The sequence below is a fragment of the Lolium rigidum genome, chromosome 4, assembly GCF_022539505.1.
Source record: "Lolium rigidum isolate FL_2022 chromosome 4, APGP_CSIRO_Lrig_0.1, whole genome shotgun sequence".
Lineage (NCBI taxonomy): Eukaryota > Viridiplantae > Streptophyta > Magnoliopsida > Poales > Poaceae > Lolium > Lolium rigidum.
In genome coordinates this window covers 124,923,701-124,939,397 of record NC_061511.1, presented here as the reverse complement: position 1 = coordinate 124,939,397, position 15,697 = coordinate 124,923,701, and positions in this window count along the sequence as shown.

Genomic DNA, 15,697 nt, shown 5'->3' with positions numbered 1-15,697 from the left:
AGGGATCGCAGGATCTCGAGTTTAAGGCTGTGGTTAGATTTATTCTTAATTACTTTCTTGTAGTTGCGGATGCTTGCAAGGGGTATAATCACAAGTATGTATTTAGTCCTAGGAAGGGCGGTACATTAGCATAGGTTCACCCACACAACACTTATCATAACAATGAAGATTATTTAGCCGTATGTAGCGAAAGCACTAGACTAAAATCCCGTGTGTCCTCGAGAACGTTTGGTCATTATAAGTAAACAAACCGGCTTGTCCTTTGTGCTAAAAAGGATTGGGCCACTCGCTGCAATTATTTCTCTCGCATTTTACTTACTCGTATTTATTTCATCTGCTACATCAAAACCTCCTGAATACTTGTCCGTGAGCATTTACAGTGAAACCTTCATCGAAACTGCTTGTCAACACCTTCTGCTCCTCGTTGGGATCGACATTCTTACTTATCGAAGATACTACGATACACCCCCTATACTTGTGGGTCATCAAAGACCAAGTCCAACCCTGGCCTCTCTCTGCACTTCTGGAGAACCCTCTCACCTCACCACATCAGTTCCACCACTTGCACTGGCCATGGTTTGAGTTAATCGACCAAACCTTGCCATGCCGTGGCATGGCATGTCCACCTCATGCCATCTCCTCACCTGGTCGATTCCAGACATGCACCACCATGTCCGGCAGCTCCCTCTCACCTCCCCGAACCTGCTCGTGCCCTCCCTTGACCGAGACCGTGTGTGCACACGCCGGCATCGACGTGGCCAGACACGCCCAGGCGTGCACACGCACGCGCCAGTGCGCGCATGGCGAGCGTCCTGGACGCGCCAGAGCGTGACGCCCCCCGTGCCCTCACGTCGCCTCCTCTCTCTCTCTCACCGTCAGTCGACGCACGACGCAGCCCTGAACCTCCGGGACACACCCCCTGGCCCGCGGGAACGCCGCAGACGACGACCGCGTCCACGCCCTTCCGCCATGCCCTGCGAGCTTCCGTCAAGCTCACCGCCGCTGTAGCGCCTCATTTTCACCGCCATCACGCGCGTCGCCTTCGCCTGGACGTCAGCAACACGCCGCGCCCATGTCTTGCCCCTTGGCGCCCACGGAACGCCGACGCCGTCGATGACCAGCTCGCCCGCCACGGCCACCTCCCCCAACTATAAAAGCAGCACCCCTCCCACCGATCTGAGCACGCCACTCACTCCCCATCATCCTCACAGCACTCCTCGTCCCCTCAATTTCACAAGATAGCCACCACACCGCCGCAATTGCTAGCTCACCGCCGCCGCCAGTAGCCGAAGCTCGCCGGAGAAGGAGACCTCCCCCGACGACGCCATCGCTTCCGGGCGCCGCCCCATCGACTACAACGTCGCGGCGCACATCTCCGACGACCGCCGGAGCCCCGACGCGCCCTCCGACCCCCTACCGCCGCTGCGCTCGCCGCTGCTTCTCGACGTCGGCGACGACAACCCCCGGCCGTTCGATCATCGCCCGATCCAACGCCCCTCCTTTCCCATACCGATTCGGTGAGTTCCTCTCGCTGACGCGTGGGACCCGCCGTCGAGACGGCACTGCTCGCGCTGGGACGCGAAGTGGGCCGGCCCAACTCCTTTCTCTCTGCAGCCCGGCCTAGTTTTCCCGCGCGAGCCCACCAGTTTAAATTTAAATTTCCGAGTAGATGAAATATGCAATCTGATGCTAACTTTGAAATTTAATAGAGACAAATCTACTCAGCCAAATTTTACAAATTTTATATATTTGGAAACCTTATGAAATTATCTACACAATGCCACTGGATTGAACCCTATATCTATTATAGGATTAAAGTGGGAAAATAAACAAGGCAGGGACTTTTCTCGCCTTAGAATAATTATTAAAAATCAACCAAAAATGATTTTTATTTAATTCCAACTCCTATAATTCACATTTCACTTATACTAATTGTTTCTACAAAAATATGCCATGCTTACTTTGAATGATCATGGCCTAGTTGAATTAAATGACCCTATGGCTATTTCTAGCCAAAGATATTGTCCAAAACTATTAAGAAATCATATGGGAGTGTTTCTCTCATTTAAATCTTGTCACCACCAATTCAAAATGAGGTAGAGACTCTGGTCATTTAGGTCTCATAAGAATTGTTGGTGATATTAAATCTTTACCATGCTAGAATTAAATGGTATGAGGTGCTCACCTCATTTAAATCATTTTCTTAAATGATAAGTGTGAAGAGGTTGACCTTGGTCAACCTAGGTCACATATTATGCATGAGAGAAATTAAATCTTAATAAGATAATGAGAGGAAGTTATATCTCTGAATAATTAAAAGTAATATGAGAGGAAATTATTTTTCTTACATAATAAGAAGAACACATCCACCAACTTAATAGTAATGTGTGATGCTAGTTTAAAGTGTGTAATCATGAGTGTGCCTAGTTAGTAAATTTGTTTGGTATGATGATTGTGTATCCCGTATTCGTATTTTAGACGCTAGTACCGAGGAGTATCAAGAGGAGGAGGAGGTCTACTTCCAAGGAGAAGAAGACCACTTTGACCAATTCCCCAACCAAGGCAAGCTAACACTCTTGCAAGGTTCCCTTGTGCAAAGCTCTACAAGAGCAAGGCACCAATATTTTTACCTTATGTTTAATGCTCCTATCCCAAGTTTTTACTTTACAAGCTTTTCTAAATTTTGTTCATCAAAGTTTACCTTTTTGATTCATGATTCACTTGGTTTAGATATAGAGTAGAACAAGAGTATCAAAGTTAGCCTAGAGCAAGACAAGCTAGTTAGCACCCCTCATGACTAGTTGCTAGTGCTAAAGTTTAAAATTTACTATTAGAGATGGGAACTTGTGAAAACCAATGACTTTGAAAACCTTGGAAGGATAAGTCATTCTATTGAAAGATTTTGAAGGTGAATATGACTGGTGAAAGACTCGGTGAATTTTACGAAAACTGATGGTTGGGTTCGGATGCGATACCATTCCAATTTACAAGTACCCCCACAATACCTGATTATGGGTAGGGCTTAACTCGGAAGTTTATGTGTCTTAGTATGGGTTCCCTCTAAACAAGCGTCATCGGGGTTATGCCCAAAGCTGCCTCCACAACACAACGAAACGACGTTAAAGAAGAGGTGAATGTCCGGCCCAAGCCCTGTGCGGTTCCGGGTTGATCTGCGGTTTTCACCGGGAGGCCAAGCTCATGGGGAGAGGTGCTCATACTAGCATATATAAGTGAAAGGTTATGGTTGATGATCCGCGTATCGAGTTACGATTATTCAGGGTTACCCCCGACGGATGTAATCAAAAGTTGTGGCACAAGTGTACAACCTCTGCAGAGTGTAAACCTATTCGAATAGCCGCGTCCACGGTTAAGGACGGTTGGAAAGGCCATACTTGTTCCAGTCATCGGACCATTTTCAAAAATGTGACATATGACTTGTGATTTTTGCTTTTGAAAGGTGAATGTTGAGTTTGACTTGAATTACAACAAATGTTGTGGGAATGACACTAATGTTCCCACTTGAGTCAGTTAGCACATGAAATGTTTTGATTTCAAATACTTGTGAACTAAAATTGGCTTTATGCAAAAGAAACTAGAGCTTAGCACCCCCTTACCAGAACTGTTCGTACTTACATTAGTATTAGTTTGCGAGTACTTTAAAGTACTCATGGCTTTGTCCCTGGCTATTCAAATGGCCGGACTATGAAGAGGAGTACCGGAACCCGGAAGAAGGACAAGCGGGACGTCTATGACAACTAGGACCACTCCTGACGTCAACGGTTGCTCGTGGAATAGATGGACCACGACCGCTACTACTTCGCTTCCGCTATGTGTTTTGTAATAGGATCTCTAGATCCACTATGTTGTATTAAGACTCGGATCATGTGATCCTTTGTTGTAAGACGATTATGTGTTGTAATGAATGATGTGTTGTGATATCAATCTATTATGTCTCGCAAAAACAATATTCCTGGGATTGCGAGGAATGGCATAATAGGCATCTGGACTTAAAAATCCGGGTGTTGACACTTATTGGATACCAGCTGTGGCTATGTTATAGTTCTAGTCACCAGCTTCTTACCAGCTGTGGCTACTTACCTAGTTTTTGTTAAGATATACCTCACTTCACATACTTTCTCTTCATGATTATCCTATATCAGCTGCGGTCTTATTATACCAGTTGCGACTTCACTTGTCTATTTTCCTTCTTCTAGGGTTTGTTTTGTGAGATAACCACTTGTTGACACTATGAAAATAGTATTTTAAGTGACTTCACTTGCATTCCCTTCTTCCATAAGGAATATGGCTCCGCTTCTACTGCTCCATATTCACTATTTTTCTCACTTCCATGATACTTCCATGTTGAAGTATTCCTTGTTTAAGGATAGAAGTGAGTTTTGGATTGGTCCTACCTTTAGAGTATTTTGATTGCTTCCCACAATTTTACTTCCTTCTTCAAGTGAACCTTCATCTTATCTTCAAAATCCTCAGGATTCGTCACTTCCTTACAAGAATACCTTTACCCTTTAGACCTATAACATCAAGTAAGAGCTTGATATTGCAACATGCATTTGCATATCAAAGTCAAACTTCATGTATGGATCTAGTCAATCCATGAAAATCCAATAAAATCCAAGAAAATTCAGCTTTGTGTTCATAATACACATCCTGATATGCCTGAATAAAATAATTGGGTAAGACATCCCTAAACATCGGGTTCGAGATGTGTAGTATATAACACCACATAAGATAGGTTTAGGTTGTGATACTTAGCACAAATACGTGAATTTCTACTATTTGTCTCAACATTTGTCTTAATTGCACATTTGCAATGAGACAATCTTGAAACAAAATGGCTTGGGATAGTTGGAAATTAACCTAGTTTTCTTTGGAAGTACTAACGAGAATAGTATACCATATATATGTGCTATCGAGGACTACTTCCTATAATACAATTAGTTCTAACATGTTTACTCTAAACACATGATTGTTTAGAATATACCACCTATAACTCTAGGATTTCTCTATGTGATATGCTCTAAATAAGCCTTCTTTAAATTAAGGACTATGGTTCTAACATACTTGGTACAGTTTCCGAGGATTTTAAGGCCTAAGCTTTCGAACTATTCCCTAAATCCTTACTCCTTATCATTCTTTTATTATCGTACTTATGATGTTCTACTCCATCATACCATGATTCTCAAGTGAATCATATAGGATTACCAACTTTACCATGAAAAGTAGAGTTGTATAACTCTTATCACTCTTCCTTACCTCCTATGATTGACTCATCATAGACATATACTACCTTATATAACTTATCTCCCTTACTTAACATCAGTCATTTGACATTTTTAATGACTCTTACTTAACTATAACTTGCATTGGTATACTTCTTCCAATAGGATATCTTCCTTATGGTTGTATCCTCTCTTTGGACTACCATGTATTGTATACCAACTATGGTCTACTACCACCATTTATCTTAAACTCCAATGGTGTTCTAATTATTTGGAATGAAGCAAGATAACTAACTAACTTCACTTAAGAAATATAGATAAGAAAGATTGACTCAAGTGTGTCAGGATTATTCTCAAGTGAATACCCATCTCAAGTCAAAAGAATAGTTGGTTTGGCTAAGACAACTTCCTATAGACACTACCAAACCTATAGGTCTCCTTTAAAGGGTTTTAATCCTAGGGTCAAAGCATTTGCTCTGATACCAGCTGTAATGACCCAGCGTACCACTGCATGGTGTAGTACACAAGTCGTTGACATAACACAAGTGAAACACCGTTCCACCCATATTACATCTCTCGAGTGGTACAACGAAACATATGCGAGTCCAAGGTATGTCTATAGAAGTACACACGAACAGTTTACCTAAGATCCACACAACCTCCTACTTTACGAGTGAGGTAAAACTTCAAATAAAGCTCCAGAAGAATGACTCGTAATCTATCTTATTGCTAACTCAAGTTCAAGAGCTACTTGGCTTGCTATAGAAATCTAGCTACTTAGGTGCTAGGATTAGGGAAAGGTTCCCTTCTATTACTAGTCTAGGTTTCCATTATAGCTGATACCGAAGTTGACTCCATTGACTTCTTTGATTGGATTCTTCATCTCGTTGCGAGTTGACTCCTTTGTCTTCGAGTTCCACGGTAGTTTCTCCTTCGGTGCCTTGATCTAAGAAGGGGGTTCAAACGAGATAGAATGAGTACGAGCGTACTCAAGCAAGTTCATATTAGGAAATATGTGTATCATGCACTAGCTACAGCCATAGACTAGAAAGTCATAGGCCAATGCAAGTTTTCATAAACATTTCTTCAAAAGGTTTATTTTATTCGAAAACTATGCCCGTCGGTCTTCACGAGGTTGACCAGAACTTCGTGGAGTTCCTTTCTGCCGCGTTCGCGAGTTCCTTCCCGAACGAGTGAGTGACAGTCACAATTCGAGTATCCTCTGCGGAGGTGCGTTACTTTTCCCATAAGAGAACTTATCCTTGATACCAACCGGGTGATCGTTCCCGTCCACACTTCCTTGGTGTGGGGCCAGGTGTAAGGTCCAAGCCAATCACTGCCTTCTCCGCGACTGCAAACCCACCCTTTTGTCCGACCGTACACCCCCAGTAGACTTCCCCGATAATACGGCTTTACTCATGGTGTACTCCGGACAATCCATCATAGATGGTAGAGATTAACATCACTAATGGATGGGGATTTAAAAGGATATCCCAACCTATTGCGGCGAGTGCCTCCAACACCCCACCGTCTCTACCAATCCGTTGGCGTGCGAAGGGAAAAGATACGGTGACTTCCCAGAGCCATTATAGATCTTATGGTCAACGCGATATGTACGGCGCTAGAATCACGGGACGGCATTGGTAATTAATCCTAGGGTGATATAACCCATGCAATGGAACCTCCACCATATCAACACATACCATGGTTCCATTGCCCACCACATAGTCATATTCATAATTGTAAAATAATATTTGCTTTTCAATGCATGAGTGATAAGTATAGTACTTTGCATATAGTTTGATAAAAATAATCAAATGACATGAGCAAGCGATGAACTTGCCTTTCTTGACTGCAAGATTATGCAGGCAAAAGCTTCGATACGTGATAACTCCAAATTCTGAAATACCATCATCGTCCGGTAAGGACAATGTTTAAAGAACTGGCAAAGATGCTATAATGCATAGTATGTGATGCAATCGTCCCGAGCGTAACCTAACCTCGATGATTTAGGATGTATGAGTTGTAATGATTTCTTTAGGGTTGGTTGCACTTTTAGAATGGTTCTCAAACAAGGTTCTTATTAGGGTTTGGTTATATTAGCATCGTAATCAAGTGATATAAGACATTATAACAATTGTACACATAAATAATAGTGGTGGAATAATATGTAAGGATCAGTTGTCAATTTCAAGTTCTATAGAACATGGTTGATGATTACTTATACTATACTTGAAAAGAATAACTTTTGAAGAACATGTTGTTTAAGAAATATTGAGTATTTCAAAGAAGGATTAAGGCTTCTAAGGTTTGATTGACACTTGTACTTCAAAAGAATAACTTTTGAAGAACATGTTAAATAAGAACATGAATTACTATAATTAGGGGCTATGGCTTTTAGGATTTACTTATTAGATTCATTTAGTTCTCTAATAGGAACTAGTTGGATTGTTTAAGTAGAATTGGTCTATACATAGCAAGTATTAACAATTTATTACTATGGTTGATTATGATATCATTTCAAAGGATGGTTATCCAGATGGTTCTATAAATTAGCCACTAGGGTTTATTATAGTTTCACAATTGCTTTACTACATAATCACTAATAGTTCCTAAGCTAAGTGGATTATCATTTCCTAAATAGGGTTGAGTGGAATGGAAGCATGTGTTGTGAATTATTACACAAGGTTGATACTAGGGTTCATAATTATAGTTCTACTAAGTTATGATGATTAAGGTTGATCCTAATGGTGTGGTATAATGGATTGATGATCAATGGTGCTAACATGTGGTAACAAGCTAGGGTTTATATTTAGGTGGCACTAGTGAGTCATAAAGGTTTTAATTAAGAATAGGAACATGAAATGATAATCCCATGGGAATTGGTTCTGTTTTGGTGGATCATGACTTGTATTTGTTGGTCATATAATAAGGTTCTCTAGGTAAGGTGATATTCACATGATCACATGTGATAAGCAACTAGGGTTTTAGAGTTACTACTAAAGTGTGATGATCACATGGATTAAATTCTTAGGGTTTTAGGTTTGCAACTACTATGGATGAACACATGAAATAATGAGATCAATGTCTTACTTAAATTAAAACTAGGGTTTCTAAATTATGGTATAACTCCTAAAACAACAATTGATAAATAGAGTTGTGGTTACTAATTACTTTTAATCAAAATTAGTAATAGTTTAACATTTTATTAATTTTTACAAGTTTTAATAATTAGGGTAACTCCTATTTTGGTTTAATTAAGAATCGAGGGTTTAATAGTTGTTATTAGGGTTTAAAATATTTAACTTGTTAACTAAAGATGTTTAAGTAAATAATTGTTGAGCTACCAAAATAATATTGGCTTATAATATTTTCTTGAGTTATTACTATTTAAAGAAAATGATAAATGGTAATTTGCAAATTAGGGTTTATGAATTACCCCTAATAATTAAGTTAATGCAACTATGATAAAGAAAATTAATCTTAACATTTTATTTAGTTACTGAATAGTTAAAATTTAATTTTGGAACTTAATTATTTATTGAATTATATTTTGAATAAATGAAATGGCATAATTAATAAGGTTAAAAATAAGTGAATTTTTATTTTGACACACATTTTTGTTTTATATTTTATTTGAGTAGATTTTATTTTTGTGAGCATTTTGATATATTATTTGCATTTTTCTGAGTTGAAATGAAATTTCTATGATTTTGCAAAGTTTCGGACATTTTCTGGAATTTGAAATAAAATGAAAATGCTAAAGATACCGGTTCGTTTCTAGTCTGAGAGACTGACTGGTGGGGCCATTGACTAGGTCACTTGCCACGCGGGCAAAGACCAGTCAACATGACCAGCGGGTCCACCTCCACGTCGACACCACCGGCGGCTTAACGCCGGCGGGTCAGAACGCAGCGGCGACACCGATTTTGGGCTCCCCGGGATGCGCGGCTAGTACTAATCGACTCCCTTTGATCTATTGAGCACGACGGTGGTGATGGTTTGTGCGGGGACTCACCGGAGCATCGCCGGAGAAGACATCCGCGGCGGCGCTGCTCCGGCCAAGCGGCTAACTCGAGCTAGGGATGATACTAGGAAGCGAAAGTTGGCTCTATAGATGCGCAAGCTCACCGTGAAGTTGATGGTGTGGTCGGCGACGTCGATGACCGCCGGAGTTGAGCTCGATTTCGCCATTGCCGGTGAGGTGCTGCAAAGGGATCGGCGAAATTTGTCGGCTTGAGGAAGATCCGGGACGATTCCTTCCTCCCGGATGATCTACGGTGCCGGGCGCTTCCAACGAGCCACCGCACGGACTCGGTGCTCTCCATCGACGGCTAGCGGAGAACGGCCGTCGGTGATTCTTGTTGATTGTGAGAGATAGAAGGCTACCGAGAGAGAATGGATGGGCGGATGAGATCAAGGAATGCTTGGCGGTGCTTTTACCCCTATTTATAGACCGAGGGAGCTCGGTGGCCTCGACACGACGACGGTAATGGTGAAGAGGTGGCGGCGTCCGGAGAGTTTGTCCAGGCACCGATCTTTTACTTCCGGATAGGCTCGGACGCGAGAGACATAGGGAGGAGTTCTGGAAGCTTCTACGCGTCCGGGACGTCCTTATCGTCGACGAGGATCGTGGCCTACTGGCTCAAGCTCGCTGTCGACGCCGGGGAAGACGACGGTCACGTTTTTCCTCTCGCACGATTCTTAAAGCAACCCAAACGGTAAGTGGTTTTGGGCTGGGCTGATACTGGGCTTGGTGGACGTGGTGGTGATGGGCTGCGACGGTCCAGGTAAGTTTCCCTCCTTTTCTTATTTCAAATTTTATTTGCTGTTTTTATTTTTCTGTTTAATTTACTGGTTTGAATTCAAATTTGAATTCTGTTTTGTTTTACAGGTTCTAAAATATTTGAGTATTAAGATAATTTGATAATCATGTTTACTGCATGGTTTTATCATTTCAAACAAATAATTTGGTTAGGATTCAATTGAGATTTTGTGAGACTTGAATTAAATAGAAATGGTTTAGGTATTTATCTCAACTCTTTAAATTTGGAAATCAAACCTATTTTGAATGATTTTAAGTTTATAACCAAAGCATAGTAAACATGTCATTAAGTTTTGTTATTACTTAACAATAGTGAGGTTCACATATATTTTAATTAAGATTAGAGTTTAAAATGAAGGGTAATGTGAATGGGGTTGGTTCATGATTTTATGTGAATAACTATTTCTAGGGTTTAAGAAAATGGTTGACTTCACTCTGTGTTAAATAATCTTGCTTAGAAATTCTGGCTTGGCTTACTTGAAATAGATCCTAAGCTCATCAGGGTTAATTCACTTGTTAAGGTGACTTTATTTTTTATACCCTACTATTTCATTTGGTTCACTCAACAAGGTATTTGGATAGCAAAGTAAAATAGGGTATTGGTTTCATTCTACTTACCAAAGGCATTTAATCCATAAGCATATGTGGCTTGGTTTATACTTGTGATCCACGATACACAAGTTAGGAAACAATATTTTATGTGGGGTGGATTCTACTTAAAAGGTTTATGGTTTTTGGGAATACTTTACTATTTGAAGTATGAAATAGGCATGAGGCATGGCAGGGTTCTACTTATAATCCCAAGTTAATCCATGGGTTGGAATTCAATTGTAGTTTAGGGTTTAAGTAGTGATCACCAATGTGATACACAACTAGGATTAGAATATGAGCATAAGCTTTGGTTATGTTTCACTAATGAAACATGGCTCTTATCTACAAGATTAAAGGTTGGTTTAAACAAGTAAGATGTAATACTACTCTAAAATTCTCTAGGATAGACATGGCTATGGTTAGCATCTATAATCTCTCTCACTTCTAAATGTCTTGTAATAGCCTAGGGTCCTACTCAAGATATGATGATATGATCCTCTAAATATATGGTTTGCCTAGGGATTCTACCTTGCAATTTTATGTAGCTTGTTCTTCAGGAAATCTGATAAACCTGCATCTTGTGGTATGCCTCCACCTCCTAGCTTCTTCATCTTGATCCTAGCTAATTTACATGGAGTGGCTCTATGTGTTTGTTCCCATGTAACATGGTACTTGATGAGCAAATGGATGAAGGGTGTGACTCTATTTATAGGCTTGGGCAAGCTCTAGCATCATGACACAAAGGTAGTGACTCTTGTGTTGGTTTGATGAGTAAGGTGCTTGGTTGTCATGCCCTTATCCATAGCAATCCTTTGAGCATGAGGTGGCAAAGCTTGGAAAGCAAGTCATGTAGATATTTTCATCCTATGTGGCAAGATCATTATCCTCTTATATGATTTATTTTTGGATAGCCAAGTGGCATTTGTTACTAAATATCTTGTGGATGGTTTTATTATTGTGGATGAGTCACTATATCATATTGGATTGGATTTATATTATAATATTGATCAAAAGATCAAGGTTGAAGGTTATTCCTCAAATTTGGATAGTCGGTGTTTGATTTCACCAAGGCATGATCATAAGTGTTTCAAAATACTCATAGTCAGTTTGATTCAAATAGTTTGAACTATAAATCGTAATGTAAATGGATTTAGTTTTATGATATTTCATATACTTAATAAGTTATGATTTAAATAAGAAGGTGTGGCTTTTATGCACTTTAGACCCTGTGGTTTACCTTATTTGGTAATAAGTTTAGAAGTGAATTAATTTACACACAACGGTAGTTGCTAACTTTTAAGTGTTAATAAGTTAGGGTTTGATTCTTAAAGAATGTGTTGTTGTAAATATAATTCCATTTGGTCTAATCCATAGATCAAATCATCTCTACCCAAAACAAGGTTTTAACAAAGATCACAGTGAAGTTTATAGCGCTTGACTTGATGATCTACTTCAATTCCGAGCAAGTCAAGTGAAACTTCGATTCATTGTGGTAAGTTTTATTTGAAGCGCGAAAATTCCCCGGAATTTCTATTCATGAATGCAATGCACACTTTGGTGTTCTCTCATTTTATTGCCTCTAAACCTGGGATATTACAAGTAGGTATGCAGGGTCGTGAGAAAGAATAGTGATTGGCTTGGATCTTATACTAGGCCTCACACCAAGAAAGTGTGGACGGAAAGTACGCCCGGATGGCAACAAGGATAAGTTCTCATATGAGAAAAATAATGCACCTCTGGAGAGTGTACTAAATTGTGGCTTGTCACTTCCTATTTCAGAAAGGAACTATGAACGTGGCAGGAAAGAAACTCCATGAAGTTATGGTCAACCTGTGAAGACTGACGGACATAGTTTTCAAAATAAAAATAAACTTTTGAAGAAATGTTTGCGAAACATGCATTAACCTAAGATTTTCTGATCAACGGTCGTGGCTAGTGCATCAAACACATTTTCCTTTGAACTTATTGGGTACCTCTATACTCACCCTTTACTTCGAAACCCTTGCTAGACTGTGAACTTGAAGGAGGAGGCTATGCTGACGCACCTAAGGGCAGCTATGAGGTGGTCTATGATGAGCCAAACTTGTCAGGAGGAGTGGAAGGTGTAGACTACAACATAGTCTACGGAACTGAACAGATATAGACGAAAGAGTAGTAGTAGTATCGAGTATAAGTAGCATAGCCGATCAGCATAGAACTTTACTTAAGTAGGCTGTTGAGCTCTTAGGATGTTTACTTTCTTACTTTCTATAGTAGTTAATTTGTTCCAAGTTCAGTTAGGGTATGAGTGGTGTCCTCATTGGACAAATGAGGATATCGAAGAGTTTGTACGCTTTTAGCTTCTTGTAATAAATTTGTAATGTTCAAGACCCGTAATGTTTCTGTTGTACATTCTGAGGGATGTGATATTTGTGAAGAGGTATCTTCATGAATATTATATCAGCGACTTGCGTACTACAACATGCAGCGGTATGCTGGGTCACTGTAGGAATGGATTGGTCACTGCAAACACTCCCAAGCTTAGTCAAGAAATCTTCTTTGTCTCCACCCCGAGCAGCCCCATAAGCTATGAATGAACACCACTTCAAGCAAAGTTTCAAGTCCATTAGAGTCACTTTTATATAGAACCTCCCCACAAAGGTGTCACAAATGGGAAACATGGATAGCCTAAAACCACCTAGAGTTCTACCACTTCTCCCAATAGAATTAATCCATTTCCAATCAGAATTGCCCATGGGGTCAATTTTTCTGAAAAAGCAGTTGAATAATCCTTCTTGATAGTTTCCTGTATTCCAATAAAATCCAACTCATGATCTTTCAATAGGTTAGACAAGAAAATGCTCATACCTTTCTTACCAACACCCCTGCAATTCATAGATGCACATATCATAGATATTTTGGGTTCACTTTCCTTCTCCTAGCTCCAGCCATAATGCCACACAAGGGGTGGTCATTCAAAGCTTTCACCAAGGTAACACTTGATTAGGTGTGTGCTCCTCCTGAGGCAACAACTGATTTTGCTAGTGTTCCTCCAAGCAGAATTTTACAAGCATATTTCTGTTCCTTTCTTTTTCTCCTAGATACCACTAGAGTAAACCCTTCCTCGTCCTGATTCTCACCCAAACCCAACAAAAGGAACTATCCTTCCACTATATGATTATTGGCCACATGATTGTCTTGTACCTCTCCAATAGCATGTCTAGCCACTTCAAGATCTTTTAAGTAATTAATTTTTTCAGGAGAGAAAGAAGCAGGGCTAATACCCATTTCTAAAGTCCTAGCATGAATATCATCTGCATGTAATAAATAAAAAGAGTTGTGAGTGGTAAGGTTAGTACCTGACACATCACTAGCATCGAGAATGGCACATGCCCTTGTGTCAATCCTTGCAAAGTGAAGAACTTGATCAGCCAGCCTAGAGCTCATTCTAGGAGCATGAAGAGGTTGTCCTTCCATAGTGGCAAACATGTGTTGGCCCATGCTGTTATCATGGGAATTACAGTCTTTTCAGGGATTATCAACATGTGGGTTCTTCTTGTGTACAGTTTAACTCTGGTTGAGAGCCATCCATTGAAATCACAATAGCCATAAGTTCATGCTCCAGAGTGTAGAACGATAGAGAGGGATATGCAGAATATGATGGGTGTATTATTGAGCCTCATGAGCGAGTATATATAGGCGTACATGGATCATATTGAAGTGCAAGACAAGACACGAGATCTATCTCTATCCTAGATTACCTAAACCGTACGTATACTCTAAAACTCCCCCGCAGTAGTAGCGTGAGAATCGTGAACAACATGAACGACGTGGACGGTCAGACTGGAAATAAACCGAAGTGGACCCCAGAAGGCTGACACTTCCCCGCAGTCGTAGCGGGAGCGTCGTGGACGGTGTCGCGTCGCGGATGCTTGGACTGTAGAAGAAGCTGATGTGCTCATGCGAGGTGATAGCCCTTTGTGCCGATGTCGAGGTAGTCGAGAGCGTGGGTGCTGCAACTTTGGTCGGGGTAGCCGCACGAGGGGATGCCGTGGTCGATGTCGTGGTCGGGTGCCGGTGTCGAGGTGGCCGCACATGAAGCCACACGCACATAGTCCACGAGGAGGGTGACGGAGACGCGTCGGACAGTCGTCGATGCCGAGTCGATGCAGTCCGGTTTTGCCAGAACCAAGTACGCAAATACGAAGTCGGTGACGCGGTCGAAGTAGTCGTAGAAGAGTCGATGTCGGGGAAGACGTTGTCGGAGCCGATGAGGACGAGGCGCCGATCTGAGCTTGCCAGGCACGGGGACGCGTCGGGGACGAAGGCACGTACCGGTGTTGCCAATACCGGGCGCGCGAGGCAGGGACCATCATGGACCATGCGCCAGTGTCAGGGGGACTAGCAAAGGAGGCCTCCAGAGCGGTGGCGAGACGCAGAGCGGCGTAGAGGGAGAGGTGCCGATGCAGTCCACGGTTGTCGGAGTAGACGAAGTAGTCGGGGACGAGACGATGACGCTGGCGACGAGGTCGTGGTGGACGGAGACGTAGAAGGCGGCGAAACCAGCGGTGGCTAGGAGTGGCCATGCTGGATGCCTAGACTGTGAGGTGGTCGGCGAGGCCTGCGACGACCAGAAGTGGCCATGCAGGTTACCTATGGAGGTGCGGTGGAGGTACTCGAAGTAGGCGAGGAAGAACACGGCGGCTTGACGTAGACCTTGCGCTGGCGGTGGCGTAGTGCGCCAAGGGAGGCGGCGCGGGGTTTGCCTGGGACGTCGGTGCCCGGGGACAACGAAGTAGACTGCGTGCGGCGATGTCTCTGCAGGACGCGAGTCGGTGCAGCGGCGGGATACCACCAGCGACATACACGCCTCGGAAGGTGCGCCGGAGGCCGGTAGCGTGGACCAAAGGCGGCGGCGCTGTGGTAGGCGCGTGCTTGGGGACGTGCTTGGTGGAGACGTGCGCTGCGACCCGAAGGGGCGACGCGGTGGTAGGCGCATGCTCGGGGACGTACTTGGTGGAGACGTGCGCTACACGTGCCATGGTGTGGACTACACGCCACA